We start from the raw sequence: 10,749 nt of genomic DNA on the forward strand, positions 1-10,749 counted from the left end.
ATACTGGCTTCTTTACATGGAAACCATTCATATATGAAAGGCTCAAACATAACAAGAGGGTCATTGACCCTAAAGTGCTCACCTGTGTACAAGGCTTCAAGTATGTTTGTATAACGTAATGGTACAAGTACATAGTTAGGTTTCTTTTATGTTAGCCTATATTATATACATGTCACAAACATTTTTGAACCTAGGGCAATAATTTGAACAATTATGGTAGACAGTACAACTCTGATATCACATGTCAAATATCAAGGCTCTAGCTATTATTGATTCATAGAAGATTTTCAAAGTTTCTTACATATAAGCCTATAGAAAGTATATGTCATATATAGGGGAGTGGCCATTTCTGACCTAAGGGCAATAATTTGGACAAGTATGGTAAAGAGTCACACATTTATATCACATGCCAAATATCAAAGCTCAGAGAAAAAGATTTTTAAACTCTGATAGCTGAAAACCTATTTCTAACCAAAAAAGACCCATTTGTTCAATGAACCGGAACCATCTGAACAATTCTGAAAGAGGGCTGCCCAGAGATCATTTGTGTAAAGTTTCATCAAAATCCATTCAGTGGTTTTGGAGGAGACGTTGTTTAAAGAAATTGTTGATGAAAAGTGACCACGCCCTCTGGCAGCCATATTTTTTAATGAATCAGAAAAAATTTAAACAATCTTGGTAAAGGGTCACACAAGGACCATTTGTGTGAAATTATTTTAAAATTGGGCTAACAGTTTTATACAAGAAGATTTTCTAAGTTTCTACTATATACGTACATAAAGGGAAAAGTGACCACGCCCCGTGGCAGCCATGTTTTTTTGACGAATCAAAATAATTTGAACACTCTTGGTAGAGGGTCACACAAGGACCATTTGTGTTACTGTAAAATTATTTTAAAATCGGGCCAGTCAAGTTTCACACAAGAAGATTTTTAAAGTTTCCACTATATACATATAGGGAAAAGTGACCACGCCCCCTGGCGGCCATGTTTTTTGACAAATCTGTATAATTTGAACAATCTTGGTAGAGGGTCACACAAGGACCATTTGTGTAATATTACTTTAAAATCAGGCCATCTGTGAGTTACACACAAGAAGATTTTTAAAGTTAACATATTGGGAAACCTCTGGCGGCCATGTTTTTTTACAAATCAGAAAATTTTGAAAAATGTTTGAAGAAGGTCACACAAGAACCATTTGTGTAAAATTATTCTAAAATCGGGCCAGCAGTTTTACACAAGAAGTTTTTCAAGTTTCCACTATAAACATATAGTGAAAAGTGACCACACCCTCTGACGAATCAAAATAATTTAAATAATCTTGGTAAAGGGTCACACAAGGACCATTTCTGTAAAATTATTTTAAAATTGGGCCAGCAGTTACACACAAGAAGTTTCCACTATATACATATAGGGTAAAGTAACCACGCCCTCTAGCGGCGATGTTTTTTGATGAATCAAAATAATTTGAACAATCCTCGTAGAGGGTCACACAAGGAGCATTTGTTTCAAATTATTTTAAAATCGGGCAAGCAGTTTCACACAAGTAAATTTTTTAATTTCCACTATAAACATTACATTTGTACAAATGGAAAAGTGACCACGCCCCCTGGCGGTCATGTTTTTTGATGAATCGATATAATTTGAACAATCTTGGTAAAAGGTCACACAAGGACCATTTGTGTAAAATTAGTTTAAAAGCGGGCTACCAGTTTCACACAAGAAGATTTTTAAAGTTTCCACTATATACATATATGGCAAAGTGACCACGCCCTCTGGCAGCCATGTGTTTTGACAAATCAAAATAACTTGAACAATCTTGGTAGAGGGTCAGGCCTGCAGTTTCACACACGATTTTTTAAATTTTCACTATATACATATAGGGAAAAGTGACCACGTCCCCTGGCTGCCATGTTTTTCGGCATGCCGTATTAAGCACGATTTTATGACCTCGTATGACCTTATGCCGCCTGAAAAATGTACCAGTCGGATTGCTTGGTAAGGTATTCTCGGTATTTTCAGCCATAATGAGAGATTTTGTAAGAGTGGCGCCGATTGGAGGAAAGGCTGAAAATGCTTCACTCTGAGTCATGTGTGACACTGAGTGAAATGACGTGTTCGTCATCTATATCCTCTATAAGTACAGCACCATCGGGTTGTATGCGTACCACTTGAACAGGTGTGCGTAACCAAATACATGTATTCATCTGCTCATCCGGACATATTTCTGTTTTGTTAAGTTTTCGTGTTAAGTTATTTCTGTTTTGTTAAGTTTCCTTTTGTTTTTACAAAATGGTTATTTGTTTTATACAGTCATTAACTCTTACCCTGCATTACAGCAACAATTTCTAACCAGTGCAAATCATTACTAACCTGCAACAACATGTTTGATACTGTTAAATATTAGACTCTAAATTTTAAATTAATCTTTCTGGTGAAAACAGTACTGTACATATTCTGAATGATATACAAATTTGATAATAAGCTGAAGTAGGGTGAGGGTTCATGTTGCTTTCAACAATTCCAGAAATAAAGTATAGTACATATTTCAATATTGTTTGCTTACTGTTACCATCTTTTAAGCACCAAAGGCTCAAACTTTCAAAGTGAGCTTTTGTGATTGTTTGGTGTCCGTCTTGTGTCCCTCCACAATTTCTAAACACAGTCTTCTTCAGAACTACTGTCCTCATTTATACAAAACTTCACAGAGGCCCCTTTCAACATTACCAAAAGATTTAAATACAGGTTTCTGCCCATATATAACTTGTACTTCAGTTACAGCACGCCGACAATCTTTTTTAAAGATATTTCTTGTTTGATGAATCGGTATAATTTGAACAATCTTGGTAGAGGGTAATATAACACCCATTTGTGTGAAATTATTTCACAATCGTTCCATGTAGGTTTAGGAGGAGATGTTGTTTGAAGATTTTTCTATTTTTAGCTCTAGCCACTGCCAAGAAAAATAATCAACAATACCATATAATTACTGATATCAACTTAATAAACTCCAGCACAGTGTTACTTCCCCTTATCAGTACAGTAGACACTGCCACTACATATGAATTGGGCTGAATTTCAGCAGAATTATATTTTTAATGATTTTAATTTCGTTTCTCTCGAAACAGCTCCTTCTCTTACTAAAGTCTTCCAGAACTCACTGAGAACTAGTATAGAGAACAGGAAAACTGCTATCATTGCACCTGTATACAAAAAGGGCCCTAAATATAAAGCCAGCAACTATCGGCCAATCTCTTTGACTTGCATAGCCTCCAAACTAATGGAGCATATCATGGTCTCTAACATCATGCACCATCTCGACAGCAACAATCTTCTCACACCTTTCCAACATGGCTTTCATTCCAAACATAGCTGTGAAACTGAACTATTATCCTTTACACAAGAAATTTTTGAAAATCTTCAATCTGGAAAACAAAAAGATCTTAGGGTAATGGATTTCTTGAAAGCTTTTGACTAGGTCGATCTCAATTTCATCTCTATAAACTCATGAAACTTGGTATCAACAAAACATCTCTATCTTGGCTTCAATCTTTCCTAAATAATCATTCTCAATTCTGTAGTAGTTGAAGGCTCACACTCTGATTCTTTACCAGTTCTGTCAGGGGTTCCCCAAAGTTCAGTGTTGAGCCCTTGCCTATGACCTTCCAGACTCTGTTAAAAGTAGAATACGCTTATTTGCTGATGACATCATCATATACCTCACCATCGACTCATTAGTCAACTCTTAACGTCAACTCTAACAAACTTCAAGATGACTGACAAAATTAGAAGAATGGGCATGTAAATGGTCTATGGAATTCAATCCTGATAAATGCAACATCATAAGAATCTCCATAAAAAGAAAAAACATCATCTTTCCATATAAATTACACAATCAAGAACTAGAAACTACAGAAAATGTTAAATACCTTGGGATTAGTGATAACTTTAGTTGGAAAAAACATATTGAAACTACATCTTCAAAAGCTAGTAACACTCTCAAATTCATAAAAAGAAATGTACAATGTAACAACCGTAATATCAAAGAAACTGCCTACAAAAGTTGCGTCTGTCCACAATTAGAATACTGTAACACCATATGGCATCCATGGCAGAAAAACTTAGCATATGAAATAGAAAAGGTACAAAGAGCTGCTGCCAGATATGTCATGAATGATTACTCATACCAAAGCAGCGTAACATCAATGCTTGAAACTCTTAAATGGCAGACATTAGAACAGAGAAGAATACATGCATCCCTAATAATGTTGTACAAAATATCACACAACTTTATCATTGTAGATCATAAGCACCGGACTGTCCCTAGAAGTCTAAACTTTATCACACCATCTTACTTTATCATACCATCTTCAAGAACACAATATCATATGAACTTCTTTTTCCCCCGCACGATCAGATACTGGAACGCCTTACCTTATAACATCAAGGACAGTGTGAACCTTTGAACAGTGCTTCACATCTGACCTAGACTCGTATATTTACTAATGTCATTGTCCTGTTTTTATTTTTAACTAAGCTGCAACGTCGATCGGGGTATTATCGGACATGGGGGTATTATTGGACAAAACAATGAACATTGGTTATTTTAAAAGATATAATTATAAAAATGCATTATTACACCAGTCACGTATATTTTGAAGTTTTTGCCGCCTGATTTCAAATCACTACAGAAACCACATCAATAAAAGGCAACAAAAATGCAAAAAAATATATTCACCTATGCAGAATAAATCCACTTCCTGTTACAAATACTAACATTCCAATATAACATTTTTTTGAATATTTCTTTGAAAACAGGTACAGTGATGTGCTCAAGTGGTCATTTGGTATCAGTGTTTAAAGTCTGTTTAATAAACAAACAATGCAAGGTACAAATGTACTCTGTATGACAGAAATGCTTTGCTCTGCATGGAGGCCCATCAAAGTGCATTTTTGGACACTTTTTTTTTAATTGGGAGACTAATAGCATGTTTTAAGCACATTAATAAGAAATTTTACAACAGTCCAAATTTTCTGCTCATTGCTCGCAAAACTTTAATTATAACTGCTGAAGTGGTTGGAGGAGGCATAGACCAAAATGAAACCCCCTCTTGCACCTACCCCCATTGGTCTCGTATTCGCACCCCTTTCCAGAAAATCTTTGCTACACCTATGAATACTATCACAGTGATTAGCTAAAATTGAAAAAGTGTGTAGATCTACATTTCATGTGTAAAGGATTGAATATTGCCCAGAAATGCATTACACCACAAAATATTTCTTACCAAATAAGTCAAACTCAAATTTGATGGTGTATGACCAGTGTCATAACACCTCAGTTTGATTGTATACATAACAAGAGCTGTCCGTAAGACAGCCAAGCTCGACTATTCGAAATATTGACCCAGAAGCAGGAAAATATTACCCAAAAAAGTTAAATATCAAAAGAGTTTTAAGTTCAAAAGGGGGAATAATTTGACCAAAATGCATATCAGTTATGGGACTTGCTGCTATCAACTAGATTTATAACCCTGAAGGCACATGAGAAGTTTCAATTCAATATCTGCATTAGTTTTGGAGATAGAAACTTGCATGTAAAACTTTAACCAGAATTTTCAAAGTCCAAAAGGGGGCATAATTTGCCCAAAATACATGCCAGAGTTATGGGACTTGATCCAGTGAGGTTAGTAATTGATCTAGAAAAAGAAAAAATAAGTTTCAAATCTATATGCCTTTTAGTAATAACTGTATGTACTTGCACGCAAAACTTTAACCAGAATTTGCTAAGTCCAAAAGGGGGCATAATTTGGCCAAAATACGTGTCAGAGTTATGGGACTTGATCCTATCAACTAGTTTTATAACCCCGAAGACACATGTGAAGTTTCAAATCAATATCTGCATTAGTTTTGGAGATAATAACTTGCATGTAAAACTTTAACCAAAATTTTCTAAGTCTAAAAGGGGGCATAATTTGCTCAAAAAACATGTCAGAGTTATGGGACTTGACCCAGTGAGGTTGGTAATTGATCAAGAAAAAGAAAAAATAAGTTTTAAATCTATATGCCTTTTAGAAATAGTTGTATGTACTTGCACGCAAAACTTTAACCAGAATTTTCTAAGTCTAAAAGGGGGCATAATTTGGCCAAAATGAAAGTCAGAGTTATGGCACTTGCTGCTATCAACTAGTTTTATAACCCCGAAGACACATGTGAAGTTTCAAATCAATATCTGCATTAGTTTTGGAGATAGTAACTTGCATGTAAAACTTTAACCAAAATTTTCTAAGTCTAAAAGGGGGCATAATTTGCTCAAAAAACATGTCAGAGTTATGGGACTTGACCCAGTGAGGTTGGTAATTGATCTAGAAAAAGAAAAAATAAGTTTTAAATCTATATGCCTTTTAGAAATAGTTGTATGTACTTGCACGCAAAACTTTAACCAGAATTTTCTAAGTCCAAAAGGGGGCATAATTTGGCCAAAATGGAAGTCAGAGTTATGGCACTTGCTGCTATCAACTAGTTTTATAACCCCGAAGACACATGTGAAGTTTCAAATCAATATCTGCATTAGTTTTGGAGATAGTAACTTGCATGTAAAACTTTAACCAAAATTTTCTAAGTCCAAAAGGGGGCATAATTTGCTCAAAATACATGTCAGAGTTATGGGACTTGACCCAGAGAGGTTGGTAATTGACCTAGAAAAAGAAGAAATAAGTTTCAAAGCTAAATGCCTTTCATTGATGGCTGTATGTACTTGCATGCAAAAACTTAACCAAGGTGTGACGCCGACGCCGACGCCAGGGTGAGTAGAATAGCTAGACTATTCTTCGAATAGTCGAGCTAACAAGTCATATGACGTAACACCAACCAATCTATTTTTGAGAAATAGAAAGTACACACACAGCTGCAAAGTGAGAGTGGATTTCTGAGTCTTGTTTACAGTAAGTCGTGTGAAACTTTATTTTTTACGAATTCTGTCCGATAATACCCCGATCGAAGATATATATTACCACTCTTACTCTCTTAACACATGCATATCATGTATCATAGCAACATGTTTTTAACAACTGCCCCAACCTCCCAGTTATCATCGGAAATTGACTGTAGGGAGTATCCCCGTAGATGTACATGTAGATACAAGATGTTGTACAAAGCTTTTATCTCAGTACATTTTGCTTGATATTTTAAACATTAATGAAATTATCATATTTACAGCTCTTTTATATTTGTTGCTATTTGTTTTCAGTAGTTGGTTAAAAAGTTCAGTCAGAGCTTATGTTATTTTTTCATATGTCTTGTCGACTTAAAACAAGAGCTTTCCGTAAGACAGCCAAGCTCAACTATTAGAAATATTGTCACAGAAGCAGGAAATTATTACCCAAAATGTTAAATATCAAAAGAGTTTTAAGTTCGAAAGGGGACATAATTTGACCAAAATGCATATCAGAGTTATGGGACTTGATGCTATCAACTAGTTTTATAACCCCGAAGAAACATGTTAAGTTTCAATTCAATATCTGCATTAGTTTTGGAAATAGTAACTTGCATGTAAACTTTAACCAGAATTTTCTAAGTCCAAAAGGGGACATAATCTGCTCAAAATACATGTTAAGAGTTATGGAACTTGACCCAGTGAGGTTTGTAATTGACCTTGGAAAAGAATAAATAAGTTTCAAAGCTATATGCCTTTTGGTAATAACTGTATGTACTTGCACGCAAAACTTTAACCAGAATTTTCTAAGTCCAAAAGTGGGCTTAATTTGCCCAAAATACAAGTCAGAGTTATGGGACTTGATTCTATCAACTAGTTTTATAACCCCAAGGACACATGTGAAGTTTCAATTTAATATCTGCATTAGTTTTGGACATAGTAACTTGCATGTAAAACTTTAACCAGGGTTTTCTAAGTCCAAAAGGGGGCATAATTTTGCCAAAATACATGTAAGAGTTATGGGACTTGACCAAGTGAGGTAGGTAATTGATCTAGAAAAAGAAAAAATAAGTTTCCAATCTATATGCCTTTTAGTAATAGCTGTATGTACTTGCACGCAAAACTTTAACCAGAATTTTCTAAGTCCAAAAGGGGGCATAATTTGGCCAAAATGAAGGTCAGAGTTATGGGACTTGGTGCTATCGGCTAGTTTTATAACCCCAAAGACACATGTGAAGTTTCAATTCAATATCTGCATTAGTTTTGGAGATAGAAACTTGCATGTAAAACTTTAACCAGGATTTTCTAAGTCCAAAAGGGGGCATAATTTGGCCAAAATACATGTCAGAGTTATGGGACCTGACCCAGTGAGTTAGGTAATTGATCTAGAAAAAGAAAAAATAAGTTTCCAATCTATATGCCTTTTAGTAATAGCTTTATGTACTTGCACGCAAAACTTTAACCAGAATTTTCTAAGTCCAAAAGGGGGCATAATTTGGTCAAAAATGAAGGTCAGAGTTATGGGGCTTGGTGCTATCAACTAGTTTTATAACCCTGAAGACACATGTGAAGTTTCAATTCATTATCTGCATTAGTTTTGGAGATAGTAACTTGCATGTAAAACTTTAACCAGAATTTTCTAAGTCCAAAAGGGGGCATAATTTGCTCAAAATACATGTAAGAGTTATGGAACTTGACCCAGTGAGGTTGGTAATTGACCTAGAAAAAGAATAAATAAGTTTCAAAGCTATATGCCTTTAAATGATAGCTGTATGTACTTGCATGCAAAAACTTAACCAAAGTGTGACGCCGACGCCGACGCCAGGGTGAGTAGAATAGCTAGACTATTCTTCGAATAGTCGAGCTAATAAAATAAATATCTTTATTTTTATCCGAATTTTCGCGTCCGAATCATAAAGTTTATGTTGGTGAACAGATGTTTCAGCGAAACGGGCCTATATGATTGTGCAATTGGGTCTTTCCTTTCCAAAATGTTTACTACCTCAATAATAACACAGTAAATCGATAAAATACCTAAGCTTACCACTGCTTTTCTATTTTTTTTTTATTATTTTTCTACACCGGAAGTTATTAACGTATTTACTTCCTTCTTCTTAATTAGTCGAAACGAGCCCCACAATACCCGGTATGTCTAAACACCGAACATAAGTCACGTCCGCGGACATGATTGGTAAATACCGAACATGAGCGATTATTATTTTATTAAAGCAATATATTATGTTTTTGTGATTCAATTTGATTATTTATGCTAAAAAACTAGTGCATACCAAAAATATTTAAAATTCAAGCATATTAATGCTTTTAATTTATATGGAATAGATGACTGGCGATCTGATTCATGTCCGTGAACAGACTGGTAAATACCAAACATGAGAGAATATTATTCTATTAAAGCAATATATTATGTGTTTTTGGTTTAAAATGATTATAAATATTAAAACAAATGTACATACCAAAAATGTATTACATTTAAGCACATTTAAGATTGTTATTTATATAGAATACAATACAGGCTCATTTGATGTATCTAATTAAATCTAACAAAATACATAAATATATATGTAATAACTGAACGCTCTCATATATCCTGTCCGGCTTTAAAACTTAGGTACTCGCGAATTTCCCTCACACTGTGACCTGCAATTAATTTATAGAAGAAAAGTGTTTTCAACAGAAATCTTTATTAATAAGTAATTAATTAAATATAAATTCAATACATTAATCATTGGACACGATGTGGTTAATAGGAAAAATCATATAATGCATGTACTTATATTATTTCATTACGAACATGTTTTGAAAATTTTAAAAATTAAAAGCTTTGACGTGCTTGAATTCAATATATTTTATTAGCATTTACCAGATTTCAAAAGCGCTTTTTTCATCTATATGATAAACGTTTAAAAGCGCTGTATTTTATCATTTATGATCAATTTCAACCATAAAAACCAAATTAAATACTTTAATATGATATGTAATTGCTCATGTTCGGTATTTACTAGTCATGTTCGTTTGCACGAAACAGATCGCCCATTTTAACTTGTATATAAATTAGAAGCTTTAATGCACTCGAATTCAATATACTTTTGATATATACTTTATTTATTTATTTTGTTGGGTTTAACGTCGCCCAAACACAATCTTAGGTCATATTTAGATTATTACTAGGAAAAGGAAGCGAGATAACTTTGTTATCATACAAATACATGTTGCGCAAAGACAATGTAAATTTTAAATGGGTTTAGAAACAAGAGGACCATGATGGTCCTGAATCGCTCACCTTCTCCTCATGACCCAATTTTCATGAAGATCCATTGAAAAATATGGCTTCTAGAGAGGTCACAAGGTTTTTCTTTTATTTGACCTAATGACCTTGTTTTTGAAGGCACATGACCCAGTTTTGAACTTGACATAGATATTATTAAGGTGAACATTCTCACCAATTTTCATGAAGATCTCATGAAGAGTATGGCCTCTAGAGAGGTCACAAGGTTTTTCTATTTTTATACCTACTGACCTAGTTTTGACCACACGTGACCCAGTTTCAAATTTTATGTAGATATCATCAAGGTGAACATTCAGACAAATTTTCATGAAGATCCATTGAAAAATATGGCCTCTAAAGTGGTCAAAAGGTTTTTCTATTTTTAAACCTACTGACCTAGTTTTTGACCTCAGTTGACCCAGTTTCGAACTTGACCTAGATATCATCAAGATTAATACTAAGACCAACTTTCATACAGATCCCATGAGAAATATGGCCTCTAGAGAGGTCACAAGGTTTTTTTATTATTTGACC

General features: G+C 34.3%; 1 protein-coding gene across 8 annotated transcripts in view; it reads right to left on the bottom strand.

Annotated features, from left to right (window-relative positions):
- LOC123565313 (peptidyl-glycine alpha-amidating monooxygenase-like) overlaps window positions 1-9,067 on the bottom strand; it is an 82,398-nt gene extending 73,331 nt beyond the window's left edge. For 7 of the 8 annotated variants that reach the window (XR_008372075.1, XR_008372076.1, XM_053550074.1 and 4 more), the window contains exon 1: window positions 8,974-9,067. The gene's annotated coding sequence lies outside the window, so the exon portion shown is untranslated. Of the gene's footprint in view, window positions 1-8,963 lie in introns of all 8 variants that reach the window. The other variant, XM_053550070.1, reaches the window with a different exon arrangement.
- Between the last annotated feature and the right edge of the window lie 1,682 nt (window positions 9,068-10,749).

This window comes from Mercenaria mercenaria, chromosome 8, assembly GCF_021730395.1.
Source record: "Mercenaria mercenaria strain notata chromosome 8, MADL_Memer_1, whole genome shotgun sequence".
NCBI lineage: Eukaryota > Metazoa > Mollusca > Bivalvia > Venerida > Veneridae > Mercenaria > Mercenaria mercenaria.